Source organism: Myotis lucifugus, unplaced genomic scaffold, assembly GCF_000147115.1.
Source record: "Myotis lucifugus unplaced genomic scaffold, Myoluc2.0 scaffold_46, whole genome shotgun sequence".
Lineage (NCBI taxonomy): Eukaryota > Metazoa > Chordata > Mammalia > Chiroptera > Vespertilionidae > Myotis > Myotis lucifugus.
In genome coordinates, this window is record NW_005871094.1 from 661,929 (window position 1) to 680,167 (window position 18,239).

Consider the following 18,239-nt stretch of genomic DNA (forward strand, 5'->3'; position numbering starts at 1 on the left):
AAAAAAATATTTTATTGATTTTTTTTTACAGAGAGGAAGGGAGAGGGATAGAGAGTTAGAAACATCGATGAGAGAGAAACATCGACTAGCTGCCTCCTGCACACTCCTTACTGGGGATGTGCCCACAACCAAGGTACATGCCCCCGACTGGAATCGAACCTGGGACCCTTGAGTCCTCAGGCCGACGCTCTATCCACAGAGCCAAACTGGTTAGGGCCATCATGATCCTTTCTATTTCTCAGGGCCTGGTTGAATGATTGCCTTCTCAAAGAATTGGTCCTTGATTCTGGCTGTCAGAATTAGCTACATCCTCACAGGAGTTCACTATTGATGTTCTCATAGTTCTCAAAGGTTTAGTAAATTGGTATCAATTACATGAGCTCTATATCTTTGTATCCCACACTAGACTTTGAGATCATTGACCATATCTTCTTATGAATCTTTGTGTTCCCTGCTTGATCACAGATCTCAGCACAAAGTATTCTGAAACCAAATATAATGGTTGGTTGGTAGAATGAATGAATGAAAGAATACAGGTCTAAATTGAACTGTTCAATGTCTAACATCTAGGTATATGCCAAAGTGATATAATCTTATTTTCAACCCTAGTCTTATAGATATGCACTTACTTATTAAATATTTATTTCAAAATATTTATTTTGTACTTGCTCTGCATCAGAGACTGTTCTGTGCTTGCTATCTAGGGGTAAGCACAATAAAGCACTACCTTTATGGACATTAAAATTGAGTGATCAAAGAATCAATAAGAAAGTAGCATTTAATTTCCAATTTAATGCAGGTTATTGCTGGAGTATAGTCTCTGTTCTACAGAAGGCCTGTTCAGAAAACTCGAGTCAAAGCAATGGCTCTCAGGGATCATTACTTTCAGTGGCATTATTTATAGAGTTCAGAGTCCTGAGAGTATCAGCAAGTGAAGTGCTTGTGATATGTGCCATGTTTCTATCACTCTTTACGTTTGCATTGTGTTTAAGTCTTAGTGGTATGTAAATTAAATGAGGCACTTTTTTTCTTATTTCAGGTATGTATGCTATCGTGAGGTAAATTGTTTTGTTTGTTTTGAAAGGGTATCACAGGCAAGACACCTAGGTATGGCCACTTTAAATCCAAAATATTTTAGATTGATATATGCTATATTAAATAGCACATATTATATGTAACTGGTGAAATATTATATAATAAAATTTTATTAAATTTGAGTATAACGTTTAAAATTAGATAGCAAAATACTGTCAAGTAGATCGAGGAACATGGAGAAAAATCTAAGCACAATAGTGAGTACTGTCTATATATTATGGCAATGGTAAGTTAGCTTTGACCCACTTTCACCCTGCTATTTGCTATTTTCAGCGATGTTTACCAATCCACATTAATGTTGCTTTGGTCCTCATGAAAGCCAGGACTCCAGTATGTATCTAATACATAACCCTATACAACTGGCTTCTTTAACTGACCATAATGTATTTGGGATTTATCACAGTTGTTGCATACATCAGTCATTTTTTCATACTTACTGCTGAGTAGCATTTCATTGTATGAATGTTTCCATTTACTTACCCATTTACTCATTAAAGGACATCTCCGTCTGGGTTATTTCCTGTGCTGGGAAATTATGGTAGGCCTTCCATAAACATTGATGAAAGGGTTTGTGTAAACATTAGTTTTCATTTTCCTAGGTTAAACACCTAGAAATGGGATTCCTGGATCATATGGTAAGTGTGTGCTTAACTTCATAAGAAACCGACTGTTTTCCAGAGTGATTGTCCCATTTTGCATTTCCACCAACAAATGTATGCAAATTCCAGTTTTTGCACATCCCTGCTAACACTCAAACTTTTCAGCATTTGAAAATTTTTTATCACTTGATCATTCTAAAATGAGTGTCTTTACATGTGATTATTTGTGTTCTATTTTGTACTCTTTGATGAAGTACCTGTTCAACTTTCACCAATTGGGGAGCTGTTTTGTTTTCTTCCTGCTGAATTTTGAAAATTTATCATATACCGGGTTGGGCAAAAGTAGGTATACAGTTGTGAGTACATGAAATATAGTTTTTTTGTATTATTATTTATTAATTATTGTATTATTTTCCATACTGTACAACTACTTTTGCCCCACCCTGTATTCTGGAGTCATTTGTTAAGTATGTGCTTTGTGAATGTGAATATTTTTATTGCAGTATATCTATTGTCTTCTCATTCTCTTAACAATATCTTATATAGAGCAAAAGTTTCAACTTTTGACAAAGTTTAAATTATTAATTTTTTTCCTTTAAAGAGGTATGTTTTTGTATTCCATGAGTGTTTGGCACATAGTATCAATCAATATACATCTGTTGAATGAGAAGGAGACACCTGTATAGAATTCGTAAAGTAGCTATTTGAGAACTCTGAAAAGTAAGTGATAGCAGCAGATTGGAGAAGATAAGAATTTAAAATACCATCAAACTGGTGGTGAGCTCTGCTCTTGTTTTTCCTCCAAAAACCCTGGTGTGGACTCCAGGCAGCACAAAGCCTGACTCAGTCAGTGGGTGCAGGCGGAGGAAGCTCTAGGAGACCCCGTGGGCTCCTACTTAAGGAAAAGAAAGGGACCCTGAATGCTCAGAGAAATTCAGGAAATTCTCCCTTTTTTTAATTGTCTACCTCCCCACCCACCCCTCATTTTTTTATACCCCAGCACTCAGGCAGTTTTGCCACACTGGTATGTTTGGTGTTACATTCAAGAACTCTTTGTTTAATCCCAGGTCATGAATATTTCCTCCTTTGTTTTCTTCTGGAAACAAACGTTTTACATTTTGCATTTAAATTTATGACTTGCTTTGAGTTAATTTTTCTATAAAATGTGAGGTTTAGCCTGGCCAGCGTAGCTCAGTAGTTGAGTGTTGACCTATGAACCAAGAGATCCGGGTTCGATTCCCAGTCAGGGCACATGCCTGGGTTGCAGGCTTGATCCTCAATAGGAGGTGTGCAGGAGGTGGCCAATCAATGATTCTCTCTCCTCATTTATCTATCTATCTATCTACCTATCTATCTATCCCTTCATCTCTGAAATCAATAAAAATATATTTAAAAATAAATAAATAAAATCTGAGGTTTAGGTTACTTGTAGGTTTTTAATTATTCTTTTTGCATTTAAAATTGTTTAGTGGTTCCAGCACCATTTGTTGAAAAGACCATCTTTTTCTATTGGATTGCCTTTACATTTTTATCAAAAATTAATTGGTAATAGATAGATAGATATAGATACGTATGAATATGGATATATTTGGATATATGTAACTTTTGGGACTCTATTCTAGCCTATTGACCTACACTGGTAGCAGCAATGACAAAGGCTCCAGGTGCTTAAAATTATAAGTGAAGACTTTCATCCTAAATAAGAGCAACTGTGACCCTAAGAGAAAGGAATAAACCAACACTGCTACTTTCTCTCTTTCTCTCTGTACTGCCTGGTCCTGGCATGAACACAGTTGCAGGAAGTATGCAGCAGAGTGAGGTAACTAAATCCTTAGTTTTCTGGCTTACAGACCAGAAAAGGGAGCCCCAGAAAACGCTTGCACACCCTGCACTCTATCAGGGAGTAGCCAAAACATTGCCAAAGTAGAAATTTACATGTATGCCTTTGTAAACTATGATGTTGACTTCTAAAGTACCCAAGAGGATCCATCAGACATAATTTGCCTCAGAATGAATTAAGCTGTTGGTGGCTAACACACCAGCCTTCACAAGAATCTCAGAATGAAGAGCACTTCTGGGCCAGCTAAGCTTCCAGAAGAGCTTGTTATCTGGGGCAGAAATCTGTCCAAATTCTGATTCATTGATTATAAGTTTTGGGTCATAGTTTCTGGACCCAAAAATCAATTGTGAGGGTACCAAAAAGGCCTACGCATTCAAAAGCTGGGGGTATATTTATGGCTAATGCTTTTGTTATTATGATTGTAGCCCTCAATGTTATCTCTGAGAGGTAGGATTATAGATAATTTCTAATTGGCTTTCTATATTTTCTGATTGATTTCAGTGAACATGCATTATATCTATAAAGGGAAAGAAAGCAAATAATAAATTTGATAACTTTTAAAAGAACAGGAGAGAGTTGCTAAATCCAGGAAACTAAAAAAAATAAAAAGTCACTTGCTCAATTTGAGAATCAGATCATGAGTTAGCTTCAGGATTTCCAATAAACAAAGCTATTTGCTCCCTGAGCTTCTGAGCAGAGATAATGGCTAAGCTTCGCCCATCTTCTTTCTTCTCTCTTCTCCCACTGTCACCTTTCCTGGGTTATCTTCTAGTGATTTCACTTGACCTTTAATTGGGCCAAAATGTTATGCTTTCCTCCCTTTTCATGCCAACTTCTCTCTGCTGGTTCCATAAATCAGATAAATAAAATGGAAAATTCCAAAGAAAAGGAAGTAGGAGCTACTTGGGCTTTATCTCACACCAATTTCCAAAGTTGAGCCCAGGCTGCAGCATGGACGACGGTTGTTTTCCTCCCTGGGCTCTGTGCGTTTCCCCCAAGAGCTTTCTCACTCTGCTTGTGCTCTTCCCACTCGGCTCACCAGAGGGGTCTGTTTTATGACTTAAAGGGGCAGCAGGAGTGGGCCAAGTCTCTGACTGGAGTGTCTTCCTCCTTATTCTGTAGCCCTACCCTCAACTCCTGTGGTCACATCCTTCGGTTTTGTGTATCTAGGGGGAGCCATGTGTTTGTCTGTGGAATATTGACCATGTATTAACCTTTTTGCATTTCACTTTTTCAGATACTTTAAAAAGTGCAGCTTATCTCTGCATTTTAAACATCTATCAGCTTTGAAGTTCTGTTATGCTAAAATTCAGGGCATGACCCCACACTCTGTGAAAATCAGTCCCAAGGGGATCTAAGGCACAAGGAGGCAAGACATGCCATGGGCATGACATGTCATCCTTTACCCCTAATGCTGATCAGAGAGGCCCAGGCCCTGCACTGTCATGGGACAGACAATGTCTCACCTTACGCCAAGCAGAACCCTAGAGGCTTTGTTCCATTTAGCCAGGGAAGTAATCATGTGTGCCTGACATGATGCTCACCAGCTTGAGTTCTGATCAGATTTAATGCCCTAATAACAGTATATAGTAACAGTTGTTATATTCCCATTCCATAGATGAGAAGACTGAGAATAAAAATGTTAGAAAACATGCCTAAGATCGTAAAAGTCATAAAGTTAAGTTTCACACTCAAGGCCATCTGCTTTGAAGGTAGCATTTAAGACCCTGAACTCTACTGTTAGCATAACCTTTGGTCATTTTCCTATGTGTGTGTGATTTACATATTTTAATCAAATCATACTATGTGAACTTCCCCCTTTGTAAGAAAATGTGGGGATGAATAATAATTTAGAATTCAATTTTGAGTGAGTGTTTCAATTGTGTAAATCTTTGGTAAGTTTGCAGTTCAAGTGTTATTATAAGAAAAGTACCAGAATGACAAGCCCCAGTTAAAAATAAATCCGAGTACTGCTAAAGCACTTGAAGAGTCTTTTAGCATTGTTAGCCAGGGCATTTGGTCTGTGAAAGAGGCTCATTGTGAAGGGTCCAGCTCGCATCCTCAGTGGATGCGGGGGTACCTGTGTTCTTCCCTTAGCAAAGATAAGCATGTCGCAGAATCTTGTGCAGTTATGTAAAGGATAATACATTTGGGACTCCCTCCACATTTGAAATTACATCTATTTGCTTTTAAAAAGTGTTTTTAGAGGTGGACTAGTCATGTGTGCATAGGTGTAAACCCAGTCTTATGAGTCAGCACTTCTCGCACAGTGAAAGGTCCCTTCAAAAGTGAAGTGAGTATTTGCTCAGTGCTGCTGGCTTGAGGTGCAGGCATAGGAGGCTGTGGCACAAGTCAGCTTCCGGGTTAGCGGACGGATTGGTATAGGCTATGCACCAGGTCTATTGGGCTGGACCCAGGAGGGAAATACATTCATGAATTTTTGTTCATTTGTTTAGTCAAGATAAATTTTTAAAAAATTAAAATTTAAAAATCTGATCTTAGAAATAACATTAGTTCAATAACACAACAGTGATTTTTTTTTGATTATTCTATATACCTTGACTTTTAGAAGTTGAAATTAGGTTTAAATATCCTGAACAGTGTTATCAAGCCACCAGAGTTTTCCAACCCACTCTTCTATTATGTATCTTTTATAAACAATAGTCACAGGACCAAAACAAAATGCATTAGTTCTCTTCGTGCATCTTTGTAGCAGACATCTGTATGAATTTGCAAGGGCTGCCACAATAAAGTACCACAGCCTAAGTAGCTTGAACAACAGAAATTTATCTCTTCACACTTCTGGGAGCTAGAGGTCTGAGATAACGGTGTTGGTTGGTCAATTTCTTTTGAGGCCTCTCTGTTTGGCTTGTTGATGGCCATCATCTTCCTGTGTCTTCATGTTTTCTTCCCTCTTTGTCTATGCTCTAACCTCTTCTTATAGGACATCAGTCAGATTAGATTAGGGTCCACCCATAAAACCTCATTTAACCTTCATTCCTCTGAAGACCTTGTCTCCAAATATGGTCATATTCTGAGGAACTGGGGGATTAGGACTTGAGCATATGAATTTTCCAGGATACAACCCAGCTCATAATAGCATCTTAATAGATACATTTGAATTTTAAGGTTCTTGTCCTGCCACCAACTATATGGAGATTGAACTTTGTGTATATTACTTGTACTAATAGTTTAATTCCTTAAAATCTTTTAAAAAATTTTATAAGAAAGGCTAAAGGACATTGTTCTTTTATTTATAGCAGATTCTCTGTATTAATTATATGAGTACAATAAAGTTGATGACTTGTCTGATCCCAAATTCATTCTTCTGTAAAATAATGTGGTTGAGCGATATGAACTTTACATTTCTGTTTGAATCCGAATTCCTAAAACTGTTACTATAATAAAATAACTGTCAAAATGCAGACTATAAAAGGAAAGGAACAGGAATAATTTTGCTAGTCTGTGTGAAGAAAAGATTTATTTACAAAGGGACTCTCCACCCAGAAAAAAACAACACACCTAAATACTTTTAAAAAGTACTCATTCTTATCTTTATAACAACATTACAACTACAATGTTATTAATGGATTTACTGCATTCAGAGAGAAAAAATAAATGTTTTTGTTTTTTACTCCAATACTGCAACAATAACTGATACTATATTCTACCATGGAGTAAGAAAAATATATCAATAACAAACAAATGTAGACATTTGTTTCCAGCGTTCCAAGAGGGTGTTTAGTTTGGATTGCTTTGCTGGTGTGGTCATAAATTGCAGTGTTCATTTCATTTGTAGGAGAACTTCACGTTAATTATAGCTATACAGTTTAGTTTTCTTGGTCTGTCATAATACCCTGAAACACTTTTATGAAATGAAAAGTGGGTACATTTTTAAAGGCATGAAAAAAAAAACTTGTTGATGCTGGACTTAATTAATCCCCAGAACCAGTTGTCACATTTTGTGTCAGAAAATGAAATACTAAAAATGAATTCAGCAAGTTCCAAAGTTGTAGCTAAAATATTTGACTAAAATAAAAGTGGCATTGGAAGAATTACAAATGTAACAAAGATGCCAAAGCTTTTTACCTCTATATTATGGATAACTAATTATTTTCTTTTCTGAATCATTTAGACTCTCCTGCTCTCAAGAGAAGCTATTTTTGCCCTTTAATTGGGACGTAACTCTTTTGCTCTGATGATGTTTTATTGCCCAGGCAAAGTAAAATAATTACATTTCCTTGAGGATAGATCCTTGGCTTATGAATATATTAGGATATTGCCTTTGGTAGAGAGGTGAGCTACTTTAACGTGGTGAGTGAAATGAGAGAAAGAAATAGGACAAGCAAAAGTACCCCAAATTTCACGTTCTATTATGACATTCTTAACAGAAACCATTCTTTCCCTCTCTTTCATTATTTTCCTTTTAATTGATATTTTTGTTTGTCATGTCATGTTTGTTTATTCTTCATCATCTGAGTAATTTATTAGCCTAACACTAAAAGTATATCTTAAGGAACATTTTCCTTAAGTTTACTATCCAATTTTACAAGGTTATTTTTGTTGGTTAGTCATTGGTGTAGTGGTAGAATTGTCATATGATTTTTACAAGTTCTGTTCTAGCAATGTGTCTTTATTGTCTGTTCTCACATCAACCAGAAGAATGGTTCATAAAAATAAAATCCTTTAGTCATTGGGTCAGGAATTGGAGAAAGGTGATGAAAAGTTTCCACCTAATTGGCTAAATCGAGTTGGAAAGAGGAATTGGGTTTAGAGGACTTTCTGATTCATTCTCCTTGGATTTCTGACAAGGAGACATGGGTTATTGGGGGCACATCTGTGCTACAAGTGGGGGGCTTGGCTTTCCACCAGCTGTAAGTTGATGACCAGCAGGGTTGTGGGAGAAATGTGATGCCATGTCTCTCTCCAGAGCCAAATGTAGCACCACTGAATATTCCAGACCTTGGCAGGCCATTGTCAACCTGGATGGGAAAACGGGTGCTGAAACATATGGTAAAATGCCCATCGCCTGCTAAGAAGAAATGACTTTGCAAGTGTTCTTTCTCTAATACCGAGATTTTAGGAAGGTCTGGTGTCCTTTTATAAGATGCTTTGTATAGAAAGCTAAAGCCATTTAGGGAAATGTTTCTTATATAATGCCATTTATTGCCAGGCCAATGCTTACTTTGTATTTTCTTGACATAAGACAAAACGCTGGAATTCTCTCCTTGCTGAGCCTGTTTCCTAGGAATGCATAGCTACTTCCGTACAATTCTCACAGTAGCTTTTCAATAGGAGCACGTCTTGTCATTTACACATCAATCCTTCCTCACACTAATTGGAGTTATAACATTTCTCAACCTTAATACATGGCCATATTTATTTTCACTCCATTATTACTTCATGCATTTGGGCTACTGCTTTGTTTATTTTTACTTATAAAAATTCTGAATTTCTGATTTTTCTGAAGGTTTATTGGTGAAATATTTTAAATATTTTAAAATTACATGTAACCTTGGTTTTTATAAAATTTCTTTTTAATATTATACCTAGATGCCTGCTCAAATACCGCCATTTGATTCATCAAAGTGTTTAGAGATACTAGATGAACAAATATACCAGTAGATTTTAGCCTAATTTTAGTATCTTTATTGATATATGTGAATGGCCACACCATTTTTTCTTCTGTGAAATGACACTTTTTAAACTATGCAAATCCCAACACATATTTTAGCCTTCTTTGCAGCAAAGAAAGTCAATTTCCTTATCAGTTGCAAATAAGAACAGAATATGACAATAGCTTTTGATTGCAAACCTTAGTGAAGACTTTTAGCATTGTAAATAGCAAATAAATGTAAGGCTTTCTCTTTGATATATGGAAATTGAAACCTGAAATAAAAAGAAAGTCTTTCTTTGTGAGCACGTAAAAATCAAAAGCCATTCAGATGAATCCGGAGTGACATTATTCTATGGTGTCTCATTGGTTCAAGCCCAGTGGTTCCTCACTCCATTGGAGATAGTGATTAATGTTCCTCTCCACAATCAGAACAGCAAAGGAACTCTCCATGCCTTTGCAGCTTATGGTACTAAAAGTAGCTCATGTTAGTGTTTTCTGATGGCATCTTCAGTCATTTTTAATAACCAGGAAACCTCCATTACATGGCCTTAGTTCATAAAGTGGCAATGATTTGGGCCTGGTGTGATGAGAGACAGGGCTTGTCCCCATTCCAACTGTTATTAACTGCTCTTCATCTCAGCAATTTGAATTTGCAGAATTCTATAAAAATTCACATTCCCTCTACCTCTCATTTCCATCCTTTTATTTCCTGTGGTATTTACTTTCTTTGCCTTTCATCATCATATTTGCCCAATTTTAATACTCTAAGCATAAAAGAGGCTAAAGAAAGAGTAAGTGGGAACTTAAAGTCTAAAACTCCTATCCTAACAGACTTTTTCTGCTGAAAGATAGTCATCCTTAGAGGAGGATGAACTGCAGGGGAGAAAAAGAAAGAGCAGATGGAAATTTAGTTGAGAATCCAGGAGAGTGTTTTGAACTGAAGTCCAAGAAAAAAGGGTTTCCAGGAGCAGGGAGTTACCCACAGTGTGGAATGCTGCTGTGAAGGAGGACTGAGAGTGAGAACTGAGAAGCAGATTTAATATGCACAAACAAAAGGAAAGGAGAAAGTGAATAGACTACATAGTCTTCTGAAGAGGATGCTTTGCGAGTCCAAGAATGGCTTAAGAAACAAATCTGAGATTCTGGTATCCAGAACTTATAACATTAAGTACATGTGGGGTGATTCTACATAGAACTCTCAGAATTGGATGATGGAGTCAACTAGTGCTTTGAAAGTCACTGCCTCCCAAAAGAAATGAATGATCAAGAGAATTTGAAATCTTGCCCAGTCGGCGTGGCTCAGTGGTTGAGCATCAACCTAAGAACTCGGAAGTCACAGTTCAATTCCCAGTTGGTCAGGGCACATGCCAGGTTGCAGGCTCAATCCCCAGTGTGGGTAGTGCAGGAGGCAGCCAATCAACGAGTCTCTCTCATCATTGATGTTTCTATCTCCCTCTCCCTCTCCTTTCCTCTCTGAAGTCAATAAAAAGATATTTTTAAAAATTAAAAAAAAAGAAAATTTGAAATCTCAATCAAGGCTATTGGCCTGAAACTGCTCTGCCTGTTTAGTTGCTTTGCAATGTTTCTAAGTGAACTCGTTACTGGTTCTTCAACTTTGCTTCTCCTTTAAATGCTGGGACCATCATATCCAGCAGAAGAGATGGTGTCTAACAGCCACATACTGCTTTCACTCTACTACATATTCATTTATTTCAATTTCAAAAGAATAAATATTTATTACAGATTTTGATGGAAACATGAAAGTGTGCATTTCCATGTGTATTTGAAAGTCTTCCAAATATTTTACAATTATGTTTTGTTTCTACCAATGATATACACGTTTTTTTCTATCTCATACTTATTGCCTATTTTTTTTACCTATTAGCCATTAAGTCTGCAAATGTTTCTTTGACCAGTGATAGTACTGGTGCTTAAAGTTTACATTCTTTTGCCATTAGTGCCTGTGGCTGATTGTCTCAGTGATTTAAACCCAATTTTGTCCCAAATAATAGAAGAAAGACAAATAAACAGAAACTATTGGGGGGTGGAAGAGGGAGAGAGAGAGAGAGAGAGAGAGAGAGAGAGAGAGAGAGAGATTCTTTAGGAAGAATTTGAAAAAGCTTGGAGCAGGTTAAACAAAATATAGGCTACCTCCATCCTGGATGAGGATTAAGCAGAGACTGAGCAGCTGTTGGAAGATGCAATCATAGGGGAATATAGAATCAGATGGAATGGCAAATATTGAATTAGATAACATTTAAAATCTCTCCCAATCCTCTAATGGCTTTAACTCCATTATCTTGGAGATCTGGAGGAGGTAGCTGTCTCAGATAATTTGTAAGCTATGGCATATCAGCTATCTCATAAATGGATCCTGAAGAGGCTGAGAACTGATTCAACTTCTATCAAAAATGAATTAACCTTTAAAGGTACTTTCTCTAGAATAACATGTTGCGCAATGGGAACTCATGACTTACTGCTGCTCCTGTGGTTTTGGTTTTTATCATTGGTTCCAAATTCAAGAAGTATTTTACAATTTATTTCAGATTATTTAGATATGGTTCTCTACTCTAGGCAGAAGGCAATGGAATTATTAGTTAGTAGATCTCAAAACTAAAATCCATTTTAAATCTCTGTTCAGAAGTCTCGATCTAATTTGGTTTTATTGTTCAATGTAAAGAGGCTCACTTGAGGGTGTGTTTTGGTTATGTATTATCAGTAGCAGTTTGAAAACATTCCATGGTAGATGGTAGCAATTTCTGGGAAGTTGCTAAAGGAAGCCATTGGTTATAATTATTTCTAAATAAGGTCCAGCTTGATAGCTGATGAAAGGATGCGTTGGTAGATGTTTCTGCTTCATTGTTTGGTTTACATACCATTCTGGAAGGTACATCTGCTCTTTGGATGTTCTTTCCTCTTTCTTTTTATTTGTGTAGATCCCACTAGATCAGATGCAAAGGAACGAGAGACCACAATCCAACATGGATATACCTTCGGATCTCAGTGGGCAAAGGACATAAATGAACAGCCAAATCAGGGCTTTCCAGGGGCTCACGAAGAGAAAGCCTCTAGACAGGGACACTTGGAAGGCAAACTGTGCTAAAGCCTCCGGGCCGTGACTTTCTTGCGTTCCATTCATTTAACTGTTGCAAAGCAGTTATTGTGAATAGCACATCACAGCCTCTATTTTAGGTCTTTCCTGCCATGAATTCACACTAGCAATGAATATTTTAATCAAAATCCATTGATAAAACAAGGGCCCGTTCAAATGAATTCTATTAAAAATTCATAGAAACATACTTTGTTATTTCTAGGTTACGATCAGGTGGAATCTCACAGTTGTATTGCTGGAAATAAATCAAAGCAACTTACTATTATTATTAAATCAGGTTTTAAGGGAGAAAGGTGGACAGAGTTGTGATGCTTTTCTATCTTGCCAAGGAAAACCCTTTATATATGAGTAACAAATGCCTGGCTAAATTATAGTTCATCATAAAAATCAATAAGTCTACACAATGAGTGTGTTAAGTGGAAAGTCTTACACTGAGCCATTTAAGAAATATTAATGAAGCCCAGCCTGGGTGGCTCAGTGGTTGAGCATCGACCTATGAACCAGAAGGTCATGGTTCAATTCCTGGTCAGGGCACATGCCTGGGTTACAGGCTCAATCCCAAGTGTGGAGTGTGCAGGAGGCAGCCCATCAATGATTCTCTCTCATCATTGATGTTTCTCTCTCCCTCCCTCTCCCTTCCTCTCCAAAATCAATAAAATTATATTTAACACATTGTATGCGGGTAGTTTTCATCACGCGCTAACAGGTGGCACATGGCACGGGCCATTTTTGCTAATTTTTTTGCGCAAATGGCAACGTTCAGTAAAATTATGATAACTTTAGTTTATGTATTTATACATTACCCACATTCTACCGCTAGTCTATAAAAAAAACGTACTAATACGTGTCCTGCTCTCTACTTACTCCCAGTCAACGTAAAACGTATAAATACATTTCCCACATTCAATGTGTTAAAAAAAGAAATGTTAATGAAAATAGGATATTTACAAGATACAAATGTAGAATAATTATATGACTTTAAGGGTCTCCTCTGTACCATGAATTTGGATTTATATTCTTAATATCTTTCAGTAGAATATCTTGCTCACATTCACAGTCCCCATTTCCATTCTCATCTAACAGACTATAGATGCTACGTAGCTTTGAATCTCGTCTCCACACCCATGTCAACATGCTCTCCTCCTGCTGAGTTTTGAGATCTACTAACTACTGTTTAGAGGGGAGATGCTAGTTTCTGCTATGATGTGATTATCCACGACTGAATTTAAAAAGTGGGGCTTGTGAAAATTGAAGAAACCTTAGGATGCTAATAATAGTAACACAACAATAATACATTATTTTTAGGTATAGGGGGCATAAATGGTGATGGAAGGAGGCTTAACTTGGGTGGTGAACATACAATACAATATACAGGTGGTGTGTGATAGAATTGTACACCTGAAACCTACATAATTTTATTAACCAATGTCTCCCCAATAAATTCAATAAAAAGTAAATATATAGACATATAAAGTAATATATATGTATATATGTATGTATATATATGTGTGTGTATGTGTGTTTGTGTGTGTGTGTGTATATATATATAATTTTTTAGCACTTATTACTTACCAGGAATGGGTTAACTGCTTACATGTATCTTCTCATTCAGTGCTCAGTGCATTATTTTCCCCAGCTACTTTGCAACTCTAAGTGCTTTAAAAATTCTTTTTTAAATTTTACCGTTGACATTCAATGTTATATTAGTGAAGTGATCAACCTGATATTTCCAGTACCCACCTGACACCGTGTTTAGTTATTACAATATTATTGGCTATATTCCCTATGCTGTATTTTACATCCCCATGATTGTTTTTATGACTGGCAATTTGTACTTCTTAAAAATTTTAAAAATAGAACTATCACTACATTATTATTAATTTAATTTTTAGAACAGAAAATGGTTTAGGGCAGGTAACATCAGCATTCATAATGTTAAGCATTGTCAGAGTTCAAATTGGAACTAAATTTTTTCTGACTCGACATCCTGCTTTATGTACTGTAGTACTGTCTGAGCACTAGAGGTATTACTCCAAGTTGATTCATGTTTCCAGTGAGAAGAGGGAATAGTGTTCATCAGTCGTCTAGAAGTGACTGGGAAACAACAGCACGGTCAGCTCATGCCCTTCATCCACAGAGGGTGTCGAAATGGAAGAGAAGGGAATGGGAGTGTCTGTTATCAGTCTGAGAGAAATAGTGTGTAGTAAAGAAAATTGAAAGAATGAAGACATTTAAAGGCAGAGGGAAGAATTGACCCTAATGGATTGAAAGTCGACAAAGAGTCAATTAAAAGGAAAAAAAAAGCTATTGACAAGACCTACAGAGGAGGAGAGAATGATTAGAACTCGGAGTAAGTTGAATAGCAGTGAGCGTTCAGGTGATTGTCTTGATGGCCCTCCACTCCCCTGGCCCAACATCTCAGGGGAAGAGGTGCGCATACTGTGGACAGGGGGGTTGTGGCCTGGAGATTTTGGAGGCCCACACGAATGACTTTACTGAGAGGTGTTCTTATGGTTCTTGAGAAAGTCCTCATGGGGGACAGTTGGGAGTTAAGTTCAGAGCCATGAACTTCCACTCTGCCCAAGCTCAAACTCGATGCTTCAGAGAAAATGAGTGAGATGGTGACAGGTTAAGGTCACTGCCCAATTTCAAAGGTAGTTCACAGATTGCTGAGTCCCTTTGAGACTCTTGAGAGGTTCCATTGGAACCCCTAATATAGAGCTTACTTAAATCAGGATAGGAGTAGCTTGTGGTAGATGTTGGCAGGGAGGCGAGTGTATTTTTAACCAGGTTATTAGTCTCTTCTGTGCTCTACTAACTTCCTTGGCAAATTTAAATTTAGAAAGCTAATGGCAATGCTATTCCCCAGACTCCACGGAACACCTTTGTCATCTTCCACTCCCGTCAGCCACTAATGGGACACTAATATATTTTGACATAAAGGGACACGACTGAATTACTTGGCTTTCATTTCATCTCTGTGTGCTTTTTCTCCCCCATGTACTAGTCTGTTTTCATGTTATCGATTTCCCTGTAAAATACTAGGTAGGAGGAAACCCAGAAGAACCGTGACACCAGCCAGGCTAGACAGTATTCACCCAGAGGAAGCCCAACAGCTTGTCACAAGTGTCTAGGAGGCTCCTGTATATGCCTCAAACATCTTCCAATACCTGGTATTAGCAGATGCTGTGGCTTATTAGGCAGAACCTTATCTAAGAGCAGAATCTTCAGAATAATAATTATACTGATAATAGCTAATATCTATTGAGCACTTACAATGTGCCAGCCAGTTTTCTAAGCACATCACCTGCATTGGCTCATTCAATTCGTATAATATCCCTATGAGGTGAAGACTGTTATTATCTCTTCACCCACGAGGAAACTGAAGCACAGAGTTTCCTGATTAACCAATAAGGGGAAGAGCTTTCCTTCCAATCCAGGCCATCTGACTCGGAATCTGAGCTGCCCCTTTGTCGAGTTGCTTTCCTTAGCTACTGTTTACACTGAGGCACAGAATAATTCCAAGAGGTTTTCCACCATGGTCTCCGGGATTGAAGGCTTTGAAATTTGCTGATGGGCCTCATCAATGGCAACATTTGATGGCAGGCCAAACCTGATCAGTAAACTGGGTTTAAGTAACCTGCTGCTGGCAGGAATGGGGGATGTGTTGTCGGCAGAAGACGGGAGCTGAGAACAAGACAGTGCTTGTGTAAGAAGTTGGATAGAAAAGCGTGACAAGTGGTTAGAGAGAGTCTCTGTTCTCTTCCATCTTGCTTAGCTGATCATTCCAGAGATGAAATGAGATACTATGTGAATTCATGTGGGATCTGAAAGCTCTGTTCAAATGAAAGTTTCTGTTGTTCATCCACAGTGTGCCCGCCCTTAAGTCAGGAAGATTGGTGGGAGGCTGTGGTTCAGGAGGCAACAGTGTGTGGTGGGAATTGGTGGGCAGAGATGACAGGCTGGGAGGCAGAAGGCTGTTGACAGGGAATTTGATAAAGGTGACACACACTTGTTAGCCCTGGGGAGCTCCCTGGAGGAGGGTTACAGTGACTGGATCCATTCTCTGGTTCCTATTTCCCACTCTGTTGCTACTGCTGTAGCCAGGTCTTAGTCTTGGAAGCTCCAGTCCACAGGAGAAGACAAGAGGTCACTCTCAGTGATCTGCTATTATCTCAAATATTGTATAGGGAGAGATCTTTCTACCTCTATCCTCACCCATCTCCCATTACAGAGTATGGTGGGCCACCACATTCTATGGTTCCAGTTTCCCTCTTATCTGCTATGCTTGCAGGAAAATATTTACTAATTACAGTCCATGCAGATCACTGGGGTGAACTTGGAAATAAAAGGATTAGACCCCTCTGTATTTCAGGATAAGCATTTGGTATGAACATTGTTTGGTCACTCTGTTAACCTCTGAAAATCTTTCCCATCTACTCCCATCTAATACCTAACACTGCTATAATTCCTATTTTTACTCTTGTCCTGAGTTATCATCATTCATTTATATATTGACATACTTTTAAAATAATTATATTATTTTTCTAAAAATGATGGCACTTAATGTAAAATAATTGCCAAATCCCATCACATGGAGATGACCACTTGGGACCAGCTCATTGAACATTTTCTCCAGACATTTCTCTACGTATACAGACTCCAAGGTTCCACAGTGTACATGAAGGAGATTCCCCCATGTATAATTTCCCATGACTTTTTTCACTTACCAGTATGTTGTTGTCAGACGTTTCCCTAGATAAATGTAGATCTACACAATCATGTAATATTTGCCCAGCATTCTCTTGTTTGAATGTACCAGTTTACTAAACCACCCCCATGATTGTCGATTGATAAAGAAAAGACTGTGAGCACATCACTGAGCTCATCTGATTCCGTGAATCCAGGCTCTAGGCTTGGCAGTCAAATCCGTGGGATTCTTGGCATCATATAATATAAGGAACATGAAACCATTGAGTGAAAAGTCCAAGGCTCTGCTCCCAGCTCTGCCACTTAGTAGCTATGTGACCATGAATTCACTTTATCTTTCTGAACCTCAGTTTTCCTATCTGTAACTGATGGTGTGGGCATGCATGATATTTAAAGTGTATTCCACTAATTTACAAAGCTGCTGTCAAACCATACCTCCTTAAATACTTAATTATTTATGTCAGTTGCCTGTCAATGTCCAGCACAATGCCTAATACAAAGTAGACACCCAGCAAACACGCTTTGGCTGAATGACCAATGCAACTGTTATATCTGGCTTCTCAACTTCCCCTCAGAAACACCCATCTCATTGTTTAGTATACCAGTAGGCTTAATTTTTAATTCAGTAAACTATAGACATTTTTATCTGTTCACCATCTCTAGAATTCATGCACTTATATATAAATGTGTGTGTATGTGTGTGCGTATGTGCGTGTATGTGTGTGTATGTGTGTGTGTGTGTGTGTGTGTGTGTGTGTGTGTGTGTGTTTCGGGGAGAGAACTATGTATGGATGTACACATATATCTATACATGGGAGTATGTGTTTTACTTTGGGCATGAGTAGAGTGGGAATCTATATGGAGAGAGTTAACTATACTTTGCCCTAAAATGTGGTTTTAGACAAGAGAATTAGATTAAGTTATTTTTCCTCTACCTCTAACAGAGTTGTAATGAAATTAAATACACTCACTCACGCACGTGTGTGTGTGTGTGTGTGTGTGTGTGTGTGTGTGTGTTTGAGGTGGGAGTAGCAGTATTCTGACAAATTTTTTAAAAGTATCATTTCTTCCTTCCATCCATCCTTTCCTTTTTTCTTTCTTTTCCTCTCCTCTCCCAACCTCCCTTCTCTCCTTCCTTCCCTTTTATCTTTTCCCTTCCTCCCTGCCCCCTTTTTTTCACCTTCCCCTTCACTTCCCCTTCCCGTTTTCCTTCCTCCGTTGCATACCCTGTAGCGCCCTACGCTGGCCCCCCCCTAGGGGCCACCA

At 38.0% G+C, this 18,239-nt stretch overlaps 1 protein-coding gene across 3 annotated transcripts in view; it reads left to right on the top strand.

Annotated features, from left to right (window-relative positions):
- The window catches only part of DGKI (diacylglycerol kinase iota), a 383,824-nt gene that overhangs the window by 262,039 nt on the left and 103,546 nt on the right, over nucleotides 1-18,239 (top strand). The gene's annotated exons all lie outside the window — the stretch shown is intronic.